Genomic DNA, 13,381 nt, shown 5'->3' on the forward strand with positions numbered 1-13,381 from the left:
TGGCTGTTTCTAGTGCCAGGCCTAGGGCCACTTAATGAGAGGAATGGGGCTTACTGTGGCCAGGTGCTGCTTGTTTGAGAGAATTTAAGAAAATGTGAAGCAGAAGCCCAAACAGGCCAATCCTATGGTAAAGCCACTGGAAAGAGCTTGGGTGGGCCCAAAATTTGGGTGAGGCAGGGCCTCTGTGAATCACCAGGGCAGGGAGAACAATGTGAGCCAGGTTGCTGGAGTCCCAGGTATGGTACCTGTCAGCCTGCCCCATGGGGGAAGGGCTCACCAAAGGAACAATGGCCTCTGCCAGCATGTCTTTCTGGGTAAAAGCTGCCTCTCCAGCCCTTGCCCCAATGCCAAACAACTCAGTTCTTCCTTGTATGTCTCTGGTGCCCTTCGAGCTGTCTCCCCTCTACGCTGGAGCTCAGAGGGAGCAAATCCAAGTAAGTGGTGTGCAGGCCCTTTACCAGGAACTCCCTGGGGCTCCAGTAGTCTCAGCCTCCGTCAGCCTCAATGCCTGCTGGTTTTTACAGCCAGAAGTCATGGGGACTTCTCTTCCTGGAATTGGAACCCTGAGCTGGGAGGCCTGGTGTGGGATGGGGACCCTTTGCTCCTCAGGGAGGACCTTCATAGCCGAGGTATCCCTCCTGATTTTTGTTCACCACACATGGGTGTGGGACCAGCCCGTCCCCATCTCTGCCCTCCTACCAGTCTTGATGTGGCTTCTTCTTTAATTTGTAGGACTTCCATTCAGCTCTATTTCAGGTGGTTTTGAAGGATGTTTGTTCTATAGTTTAGTTGTAATTTTGATGTGGTTGTGGAAGGAGGTGTGTACCCCATTTACCTATGCCTCCATCGTCACCAGTTCTTTTCGTTTATTTTATAATTTCTTTATTTTTAAATTACTTTATTTTTGTTACAGATGTTTCTCCTTTTTCCCCCATTGACACCTTCCTCCCTTTTCCCACCCCTCCTTCACAGTATTGTTGTCTATGTCCGTTGGTTATGCATTTATGCAAATAAGTTCTTTGGTTTATCTCTTCCTGCTCCCCTACTCTCCCCCTGAGGTTTGTCAATCTGATCCCTACTTCAATGTCTCTGGGTCTATTTTGTTCATCAGTTTATTTTGTACATTATAGTCCACAAATCAGTGAAAACATGTGAGGTATCACCTCACACCTGCCAGATATTTGTCTTTTTCTGATTGGTTTATTTCACTTAGCATAATACTATACAGGTCCCTCCACATCATCTTAAAGAATAAGAGATCTTTCTTTCCTACAACTGCATGGTACTCCATTTTGTGTATGTACCATAGCTTTTTTATTCACTCATCTATTGATGGACACTTGGGCTGTTTCCAGATCTTAGCAATTGTAAATAGTGCTGCTATGAACATAGGGGTGCATATATTCTTTCCGATTGGTATTTTGGGCTTCTTAGGATACATTCCTAGAAGTGGGATCACTGGGTCAAATGACAGTTCAATTTTTAAATTTTCAAGAAACAACATATTGTTTTCAGAAGAAAATGTAGGCAGCAAAATCTCAGACATTACTGATACAATGCCTAGGGCAAGAGAAAAAAATTAAAAAATTAATAAATGGGATTACATCAAACTAAAAATCTTCTCACAGCAAAAGAAATCAGCATCAAAATGGAAAGGGAACCGACTGTATGGAAGAACATAATTATACATCAGATAAGGGGTTAATTTCCAAAATATATAGAGTACTCATACAACTCAACAAAAGGAAGACAACGAATCCAATTAAAAAATAGGCAGAGGACCTAAATAGACACCTCTCCAAAGAGGACATACAAATGGCCACGAGACATATGAAAACATATTCAACATCTCTAATCATTGGTGACATGCAAATTAAAACGACTATAACGTATCACCTCACACCTGCCGGGCAACTGCCATCAACAAATCATCAAACAACGAGTGCTGGTGAGGGTGTGGAGAAAAGGGGACTCTAGTACACTGCTCATGGGAATGCAGACTGGTACAGTCACAATCTAATTTCTAACATCAGACATCTCTGGGGACCAAAATTATCAAAGTTAATAAATTTAACAAAAGAAAGGAAGGAAACTATGCTCACATTGTGCCAATATATCTCAAATTTAAATCATATTTCCCTCCAGACCTGCTAGGAAATAGGCTCAAAGATTAAGTTTGTTCAAAACTCCCTGAAAAAGCGAATCACACATGGAAACAATTAAATAGAGCTATTCTTCTGTTACATAAATTCTGCCACAACAGTTTGTCTTATGGTGGTATTATGGGGTTCTGATACATGGCATTAAAATTTCTCCATATGGGATTCATTTGGGGAGCTCTTAGTCAAATTATCATCATCATAATAATATATCCTGGGGGTGAGGGTGAAACCCTTTTATATGCATATTGATTTTATCCTTATTTTAGTCACAATAAAATTCTTATACATAGACTGTCATAAAGCACATATTCATTCCCTCTGTTTTAGGATTCAAAATTATTCTATTTTATTGTTGATACATATTTAAATAATAAATGATATATAAAAATAGAAATAATAATTATAGGAGTTGAATATGTAAAAACATAGTGTATTCAAATATGTGAACAATTACAATACAATAGTACATTAAACTATATTTTCAACATCCACTGAATAAAATAAATTGAAAAATGTTGAATTATAAGTTCTGCTCATGTAATGTTTTATTACATAAAAGTAAGACTTTATTAATTAAGCAGGAAGCAAAGGAATAAAAAAATATTAAAGTGATTTATTGCCAAAAATTGATAATCAACTTTTTGTTCTCTCTTCCTCAGCCTCATACTGTTGCCTTTACTTTTGACTATACTAATGGACAGCTATTTTCTTCATATATTTTTAATGGTCACAGCAAAAAAGCATCAATTTTAAGCAGGTTTACTTTGGAAATAGAAAGTACTTTTTTAAAACAGAGTTTCTAATTAAAAAATATCATTGATTTTAGATAGAGAAAGGGATAGAGATGGCGAGAGAGAGAGAGAGAGAGAGAGTGAGAAGAGAAATATTGATTTGTTTTTTCACTTATTTATGCATTCATTGATTGATCCTTTCATGTGCCTTGACAGGGGATCAAACTCACAACCATTGCATATGGAGATGACACTCTAACCAACTGAGCTACCTGGCCAGAGCCTGTAAAGACTTGAACAAGTCATGGTACCTCAAACTGATAAGGAGGTTAGCATTGGTATGGTTTGGGAAACAGAAAAGCATCTCCTGATATCCTGAAGCAGGACTGGCACTCTCACCTAGGCCATATGTTACTTTTGATCATAAATAGTGTCATAAAACCTAATACACATAAAACCACTCTGACAATAATGTACTGAGTCAAAACCACAACCACTTCATAATGATTTTTGTACACAGCCAAAATGTGAACATTGTCCAAGCCATAAAATACCCAAAATTCCTCTATCTTAGTTGATATGACAGACTGTTGACCCTTTACTAATTACAGATTTAGTAGCACCCTTGTCTTCTTTCATTCTGGATAAGATTTATTAAGATACCCAAACACAGAAATGATGGATGTCCTACTTCCTGATATCATCCAATCCAAAGAAAAACTGTTTCTTTAAAACATTACCAACACCTTCGAACATAATTCTAAATCCTACTAAGTCCTTTCAAAATAGCCTCTTACTGAGATACCACATAGTGCCCCATGATTCGCATTCTCTTTTGCTGTACCTAGTAATAAGCACAAGCTTTTAAACTACAGGTGTGTTCCTAGATGTCTTTGACTAAAGAAAATTGATAGAAATAGATCTACTGAGTTTCAATTAAAGTCCTCACTGACTTAGACAAAGACCCTCAAATCAGTAATAGTGCCCATGTTTAAAACCCATTGTGTATCTACCCATTCAATATGCCACCAGCCCTTAGCTGAGAGGTAAGTTTGTGCTGAATTGGACTCTGATATTACCTTGGGTGCTTTCAGCATTGTTTATATTATTTTTCTAGAAATAAAGTCTTTTGAAATGTTGATGGTTACCTGATCAGATTTATATTATTCCTTGGTAAAATTGTTTTCTAGATTTTTGACATTTGCTTTCATGATCTGTTTACTTGTCTAGTATTTTGAGTGTTGTCTTTAAATGGAATAGTCTACATGGAGAGTCGATCTCTAGGTTCTATAAATTCATCCTTAAGTTGACCCCAAGAACTAAAGAGCCCAGGATGTCTCCTGAAAGTGGTAATCTATGGATAAAATTTGCCTCAAGACTCTGTATTAGTTTTTTGTGTGCTATATAACAAATTATGACAAATTTGTCAACTTAAAATAATACTCATTTATTATCTCTCAGCTTCTATAGGTCAGAATTCTGAAAACCCTAAAACTGGGTTCTCTGACTCAGGGTTTCATTATGCTGCAATCTAGGTTTCAGCTGTGGTCTTATCAGAGGCTCAATTGGGGAAAGATTGCTTCTAATATATCTTAGGTTGTTAGCAAAATTTATCTCCTTGCAGTTGAAGGACCAAAGTATTTCCTTGTTTGTTTTCTAACTGTTGGCCTGAAGTTCTTAGAGACCACCTTGATGTGGACCCCCTTATTTCATCTAGCCTGAACGGAGAGTTTCTCACCTGAGGGAGGACCCAGATGGTCTTTTGAGGGCTTTCACCTGATTAAGTCATGCCTAGCCAGAGCAATCTCCTTTTTGATTAACTCAAAATCAACTGATTTGGGACTTTCATGACATCTTCCAAATCCCTTTAGTTTTACTATATGCTATTGACTAGACTCAGGTAACATGTTTTACCCACACTTGAGGAGAGATCATTGGGTGTCATCTTAGGTTCTGTCCACCACAGTCACCATTTCAAAATGCTATATGAACTTCCAACTTAGTTTTGTCTTGGAGTCCCTGAGAACTGCTTTGCTGAGTTTTATCAGTCCAGAATCTGGAGAAGTTACCTGGCCCTTGATTGGCAATGACTGGCCTTTAGCCAAGCTTTGAAGACATGGAATTTCCCCAAAACTGTCTTTGCAGACTGTTCAGTTCTCATCAAGTCTTCCCAATCTACTTTACTTCTTACAGGTGGAACACCTGATCCCTTCATATTTTCTAATAATAATGCTAAAATGTAAGCTTACCTCTCTATCTGGCCCAATTTTATCAGGAATGATGTGTAATTTTATGAGCCATTTTGGGGAAATTTTAACAAGAACAGAATTGTTCATTTGGGAGGTAACTTAGGACAAAATATGTAGAAGTTCTCATGAAATTATTTGTCTAAAAGACCAATTATTTATTGATAGAGAGAGGAGAGAGTGTGAGAGAGAAACATTGATTTGTTTTTCCACTTAATTATGAATTCATTGGTTGATTCTCGATTCTTATATGTGCTCTGACCAGGGATTGAACCAGCAACCTTGGTGTATCAGGATGATGCTCTAGCTAACTAAGCTACTTGGCCAGGGCTAAAAGACCAATCATTTTGTTTAATGTAGAAAATATCCCCTCCTTTATTTATGTACCAAATCCAGCCCACCACCTGTCTCTTTTTATATGACCCTAAAACTAAGTATGGTTTTTACATTTTCACATTTATAAACCATTGAAAATAAGTAGAAGTAAGTATAAAATTTTGTTACATATTACATGAAATCTACATTTTAGTGTCCATAAATAAAGTTTTGTTGGAACATGCCCCTCCCATTCATTTAAGTGTCATCTATGGTTGTTATTACACTACAACAACAGAGTAGAGTAGTTGTGACAGTAGTTTGTGATAGAATGAGACATGCCGATCCTAAAATATTTAGTATTTAACCCTTTACAGAAAAAAGATCGTCACCCTAATCTAAAACTCTTCTCCAAAGAGTACATACAGATGGCCAAGACACATATGAAAAAATTCTCAACATCACTAATCATCAAAGAGATGCAAATTAAAATGACAGTGAGGTACTACCTCACACCTGCCAGAATGGCTAGCACCAGTAAATCAACAAACAAGTGCTGGTAAGAATTTGGAGAAAAAGGAATCCCAGTACACTAATGATGGGAATGCAGACTGGTGAAGCCACTGTGAAAAACAGTGTGGAGTTCCTCAAAATTTTTAAAATGGAACTGCCATTTGACCCAGTGATCCCACTTCTAGGAATATAGCCTAAGAATCCAGAAACACCAACCAGAAAGATTATATGCACCCCTATATTCATAGCAGCACTATTTACAATAGCTACGCTCTGAAAACAGCCCAAATGCCCATCAGTAGATGAGTGGACAAAAAAGCTGTGGTACATTTACAGAATGGAATACTATGCAGATGTGTAAAAGAAGGATATAGTATCCTTTGAGACAGCATGGAGGGACCTGGAGAGTGTTATGCTAAGTGAAATAAATGAGCCAGATAAAAGCAAATATCACATGCTCTCATTTATATGTAGAATCTAATGAACAAAATAAACTAATGAATAAAATAGAAACAGAGGCTTGGAAACATGGAATAGACTGACAAATCTCAGAGTGAAGGGGGATGGATGGTGTGAGAAGAGATTAACTAAAGAATTTATGTACATATATACATTCCCATGGATACAGACAATAGGGTAGTGAAGACCTGGGGCAGGGCTGAAACTGGGTGAAGGGGGGCAGTGGGAGGAATAATTGGGGGGCATCTGTAATACTCTCAACAATAAAGATAAAAATACATAAAATATTTCCTGAAAAAATAGTTTCAAATAATCAGAATCAGAATTAATCTTAAATTCGCTGTGACTTGTTTTGTGACTGAGCATATAATCTGTTCTGGTAAATACTTGACGTATGCTCATAAGAATATGTGGTCTGCTATTAATGAGAATGTTCTATATTTGTCGAAGACCTTTTATTTCTAATGTATAGTTCATGTCAAGTGTTTCCTTATTGGTTTTCCACTTAGTTGGTTTATTCATTGTTGAAAATAGGGTATGAAGTCCCTACTGTTATTGAATTATGTGTTCCTCCCTTCATTTCTGTAAGTATTTGCTTTAGATATTTAAGTACCTGAATGTTGGATGCATTTACATTTATATTTGTTTTGAATTGAACACGTTATCATTATGTGATGACCTTTGTCTTTTATAAGTTTTTGTCTTCAAGCGTATTTGGTCTGAAGTAAGTACAGCTGCCTCTGCTCTCTTTTGCTTTCCACTTGCAGGGGGTATCTTTCTTTATCTCTTTATTCACATTCTTGCAACTAAAGTGACTCTTTTGCAGTCACCATAAAATTGGGTCTTACTTTTTTTTTTTCATTCATCCAGTCTATGCTTTTTGATAGGAAAATTTAATCCATTTATTTTGAAGCAATTATTGATAGGTATTAACATATTAATGCTATTTTATTAATAGTTTTATGGTTCTTTTCCCCTTCCTTTGTTCCTTCTTTTTTCTCTTTGGCTGTCTTCCTTTGTAAATTGATGATTTTCCATAGTGGTATGCTTTGATCCCGTTCTCTCTTTTTTTGTGTGTGTAACCACCGTATGTATTTACTTTGTGGTTATCATGAAGTTTACATAAAACATATATTTAAACTGAAGACAACTGAACTTCAATCACATAGGAAAATGGTACCCTATTTTTGCCGCCCATATTTTTCTTTTTTTGACCTTGTAATTTACATATGTTAGATTGTCTATCTATTTTCTTTTTATTGTTGACACTATTACAGATTTTTTTTTACACCCCCCCCCCCCCATGATCAACCTCCACCCACATTGAGTATCTATTAACAAATTATTTTAACTGGTTATTTTTTAAATTTATTTTTTATTCTCACTCAAGGACATTTTTGCATTTATTTTCAGGTAGAGCCAGAGGGAGAAAGAGAGAGAAACATCGATGTGAGAGAGACACATTGACTGGCTGCCACCCACAGGACCCCAACCAGAGCAGGTGACCAACTGCAACCCAGGTACGTGCTCCTAGTGGAAACTAAACCTAGGACTCTCTGATCCGTGGGTCAACACTCTAACTGCTGAAGCAAACTGGCCAGGGCTTAACAGGTTATTTTTAATACTTTTGTCCTTTAACATTTATGCTAACGTTAAATAATGTACACACCATCACATTAATATATTAGTCAATCCTCTATTTAACTGTATACTTACCATCATCAATGGGCTTCATATTTTCATGGTTCCAATAAACATCCTTTATTTTAAGCCTAAATAGTTCTTTTAAACATGTCTTATAAGTTATGTCTATTGGTGATGAACTCCCTCAACATTTTAGGGGGAGAAGGGGTCTAGAAAAGTCTTTATCTCTCTTTCATTGCTTTTTTATCTTTTTGTTTGTTACTTCTTTTATTAATTAATTAATTAATTAATTAATTTTTGTTACAGATGTTTCTCCTTTTCCCCCCACTGATTCCCTCGTCCCCCTCCCTCCCCACCCTGTCCCCAGCTTTGTTGTCCATGTCCATTTTCATGCATACATGCATATAAGTTCTGTGGTTTATCACTCCCCCACCTACCCCTCTTCTGGGGATTGTCAGTCTGTAACCCACTTCCACATCTCTGGGACTACCCTATTCCTCAGACTGTTATGTTCATTATATTCCACAAATAAATGAGATCATCTGATACTTGTTTTTCTCTGTTTGGCTTGTTTCGCTTAGGAATAATACTCTCCAGGTCCCTCCATGTCGTCTCAAAGGATAAGAGATCTTTCTTTCTTACAGCTGCATAGTACTCCATTGTGTATATATACCACAGCTTTTTTATCCATTTGTCTACTGATGGAGACTTGGGCTGTTTCCAGAGCTTAGCTATTATAAATAGTGCTGCTACAAACATGGGGGTACATATATTCTTTCTGATTGGTGTTTTAGGCTTCTTAGGGTATATTCCTAAAAGTGGGATCACTGGGTCAAATGGAAGTTCAATTTTTAATTTTCTCAGGTAACACCATATTGCTTTTCATAGTGGCTGCACCAGTCTGCATTCCCACCAGCAGTGTACCAGAGTCCCTTTTTCTGGTCAACACTTGTTTGATGATTTGTTGATGGCAGCCATTCTGACAGGTGTGAGGTGATACCTCATTGTTGTTTTAATTTGCATCTCTCTGATGATTAGTGATGTTGAGCATTTCTTCATATGTCTCTTGGCCATTTGTATGTCCTGTTTGGAGAGGTGTCTATTTAGTTCCTCTGCCCATTTTTTAATTGGGTTCTTTGTCTTCCTTTTGTTGAGTTGTAAGAGCACTCTCTATATATTGGAAATTACCCCCTTATCTGATATATCATTGGCAATGATGCTCTCCCATACAGTGGGTAGCCTTTCCATTTTCATGATTGTATCTTTTGCTGTGCAGAAGCTTTTGAGTTTGATATAGTCCCATGTGTTCATTTTCTCCTTTGTTTCTGTTGCCTTAGGTGATGTATCAGTGAAAATTCTGCTGCGTATGATGTCTGAAATTGTGTTGCCTACAGTTTCTTCTAGGATTTTTATGGATTCATGAGGCACATTTAAGTCTTTTATTCATTTTGAGTTTATTCTTGTGTATGGTGTAAGTTGATGGTCTAGTTTCATTTTTTTTTTTTTTTGCATGTAGCTGTCCAGTTTTCCCAACACCATTTATTAAAGAGGCTGTCTTTACTCCACTGTATGCTCTTGCCACCTTTATCAGATATTAATTGAGCATATTGCCTTGGGTCCATTTCTGGGTTCTCTGTTCTGTTCCATTGGTCTATATGCCTGTTCTTGTGCCAGTACCAGGCTGTTTTGATTAGAGTGGTTTTGTAGTATAACCTGAAACCTGGTAACGTGATCCCTCCAACTTTGTCCTTCTTTTTCAAGATTGCTGTGGCTATTCGAGGTCTTTTTTGGTCTCATATGAACTTTTGGAATATTTGTTCTAGTTCTGTGAGGAATGTCGTTGGTATTTTGATGGGGATTGCATTGAATCTATACATTGCTTTGGGTAGTATGGACATTTTAATGATGTTAATTCTTCCAATCCATGAACAAGGTATGTGCTTCCACTTCTTTATATCTTCCTTTATTATTTTTTTTTCAATGACCTGTAGTTTTCTGCGAATAGTTCCTTTATTTGTTTGGTTAAGTTTATTCCTAGGTATTTTAATTTTTTTGCCGCAATGGTAAAAGGGATTGTTTTGTTTGAGTTTATCTTTTTGTGAGTTCATCATTGGTATATAAGAATGCCATTGGTTTCTTGACGTTAATTTTGTATCCAGCTACATGTACTTATTTATTGCCATTTTTGTTTAGTGTGGTTCTATTTTTCTTCCTATTTCTTCTATTAATTACAGCAGCTCTTTTAGCATATCTTGCAGTGCTGGTTTGATGTTAATATATTCCCTTAGCCTTTTCTTTTTTTCGTCTGGAAAGCTCTTTATTTGACCTTTTATTTTGAATGATAGCCTTGCTGGATAGAGTAGTCTTGGATTCAGATCCTTGTTTTTCATGACCTTGACTACTTCATGCCACTTTCTTCTGGCCTTTAGTGTTTCTGTTGAGAAGTCAGCTGAGACTCTTATGAGGTTTCCTTTGTAGGTAACCTGTTGCTTATCTCTTGCTGCCTTTAGGATTCTCTCTGTCTTTAATTTTTGGCATTTTCATTACTATGTGTCTTGGTATGGGCCTGTTTGGGTTCTTCTTACTTGGGGCTCTCTGTGTTTCTTGAACTTGAATGCCTTCTTCCTTCACCATGTTAGGAAAGTTTTCTGTCACTATTTCTTCAAATATATTCTCTAACCCTTGCCCATTTTCTTCCTTTTTGGGGACTCCTGTGATGCGAATGTTATGTTTCCAGTTGTCCCACAGTTCTCTTAAGCTGTCTTCGTTTTTTTAAATTGTTTTTTGTTGTTGTTGTTTTTGTGTGTGTGTGTTTTCTGATTGGTTCATTTTCTCTACCCTGTCTTCTAATTCACTGATCTGGTCCTCAGCTTCCTCTACTCTGCTGGTTAGTCCTTCCAATGTGTTCTTGATTTATGCTCTGTCATTCTTCATTTTCACTTGGTGATTTTCAATGTTTTTATATCTTTACTCATGGTGCTGATGTCCTTACTCATGCTGTTGAGCTTCCTCATGATCATGGCTCTGAACTCTACATCTGATAATTTGCTTAGCTGCATTTCATTGATCTCATCTTCGATAGAGTTCTCTTGTTCTTTCATTTGGGATTTGTTTCTCTGTTTCACCTTTTTGGCTATCTCAGTGCGTTTTGGAGCCTGTGAAATTTTCCCTGTGGGTGTTGGTGTGCTGTTTGTGGCTTTCTCTACTGGGTTTGGATAAGCCTGTGTGCACCCACGTTAAACACCACTTTCAAATCTTACTTTCTTGGGTAGATTTGCAAGCCCAGGAAAGGTTCAGTTATCCTCTAACATTTTCCTGGTGGCTAGTAGTCTCAGTTACTCAGTGCCTTGGAATGTTGCCCTGGTGTTCTGCATAAGAGGATTTCCAGAGGGTTGGATAGATGCTGGTTATTAATGAGCCTGAATTTGCATTTCTTTGCCTCACCTGGGATAGGCTGAGTCTCCGAGGTGGGGGGGGGGCTGCTACTTTTCCCCACAGCTCAGGGAAGGAGCACACTGGCCACCGTTCTTTGTGGCCACAACTCAGCAAATATTCTGAATACCCTCCAAATCCTGGGTGTCCCCACAGAGTTCTAGCCCAGTCTGCCCTTTCTCTGTGGTAGCCCCCAGGTCAGTGGCTGTGGCTATTTTAGTGTTCTGTTCCAGCTCTCCACACTGTGGAATGAGCTTTGTCTTCATTACCCAAGGGCGCCACTCACAGCTAAGACTGCTGCTGTCCATGGGCTCCCAACCAACCACCCTCTCAGATCCTACCTGTGTCCCTGGTTATATGGTCCTGTCCTGCTGCTTTTCTGTTGCTTTTTTCCCGAGGATTTGTCTTTATTTTATTTGTAATTCTCGTTTGGTCCTGGGAGATCATCTGTGTAGCTTCTATTCACTCTGCCTCCATTTTTCACATCCTGTATGCCTATCTTGTGTGCTGCTGATTCGCACAGGCCTTTCTGGTGCCCCCGCACCCTGCAGGTCCTGCGGGTAACAAGATCACACAGTCCCTTTGGGGAGCAGGCTGTATGCCTATGTTATGGGCTGCTGGGTCTTTTTTTAAAGTAATAAATTGATGTGTTAATTTTATATTTTTAAGCAATACTCATAAAATAATGAATGCTTAGTCGATTTTATATCTATATCCTTATATATGAATTTAAATAGTCTCTTAAAAACATGATCTGAGAGTCAGTAAATCCTCTGCAAGTAACTACATTTATTTTCAAATCAGGACTTTTTGATGCTTCAATTTCATCCCATATAGCAGCTTCAGTTTTTAAAGATATTCCCTCATCATATCAAACTCAAGCCACGGCTGACTCCACTTCTGAACTTCTTTTATTTGCTCTTCAGTTAAATAAAGATAAAATCTAATTCCTTAAATATTACATTTTGGACACTCACAGCATTTGGACCAAGGCTTAGTTTAGGCTTCATTTATACTTTAAGCTGATTAACAGATATTTCTTGGCTAGATCCTTGTACTATTGGCTTCATATTAATATCAAAAGTGGTATATTCACGATGGGCATCTCATAAGTATGGCAAGCTGTCATTCTGTCATTTTTGTAATTTGACCACTTGGACCTCCTGAATTCTAGGATTAAAAAGTTCAAAGCAAATCTCAACACCTTGTCCTTCAATTGTATGCCTAAGGATAAAAGTAGCTCCAAGTCCTGTTGCTGATCTCTGGATGCCAATACCCTGAAACTGGCTGGTTTTTTCATTGACATATGAGTAACACGAGGAATGCTTTCAACATAGAACTCTGGAATGTGGAGTAATTTTCTCCTTTGAAACATATTTTTTTTTCCTGTTTGAAGTATCAAAAGATTTGTTCTTTTTCTTGGAGGAATGAATTCAGGACTCAAGAACCTGATTTCCTGGAACGTGGTGTGGCACTTGTCTGTGATGACTAGTTTTGAAGGCAGCTGGAGTGTGCTGGACTGGGGAGGTCCAGTGCTCTGCTGCTGGCCCAGCCACAGCATGCTATCAGGTGACAGAGGGCAGGGGAGGGAGCAGTGCCTGGGCTGCTTCAAGCTCCAGGTCCATTGCTGCTACACAGCCCTCTGCAATAAAGGCTGCCATATCCTTCATTTCTGATGGGAATCTTTACCAGGTAAAATATTATTGGTTGCCACTTTTTGTTGTTGTTGTTGTTTTTTGTTTGTTTGTTTTCAGGACTTTGAATATATTGTTCTACTCTCTCCTGGGCTGTAAGCTTTTTGCTGAGAATTCAACTCATAGCTTTATGGGGCTTCTTTTATATGTGAGATTTAAAAGAATCTTCATGGAAGCATGTGACA

The 13,381-nt window shown here is 37.9% G+C and overlaps 1 pseudogene; it reads right to left on the bottom strand.

Moving 5' to 3' along the window:
• Window positions 1–12,211: 12,211 nt before the first annotated feature.
• LOC118636073 lies at window positions 12,212–13,063 on the bottom strand (annotated as a pseudogene).
• Between the last annotated feature and the right edge of the window lie 318 nt (window positions 13,064–13,381).

Source organism: Molossus molossus, unplaced genomic scaffold, assembly GCF_014108415.1.
Source record: "Molossus molossus isolate mMolMol1 unplaced genomic scaffold, mMolMol1.p scaffold_m16_p_2, whole genome shotgun sequence".
Classification (NCBI taxonomy): domain Eukaryota; kingdom Metazoa; phylum Chordata; class Mammalia; order Chiroptera; family Molossidae; genus Molossus; species Molossus molossus.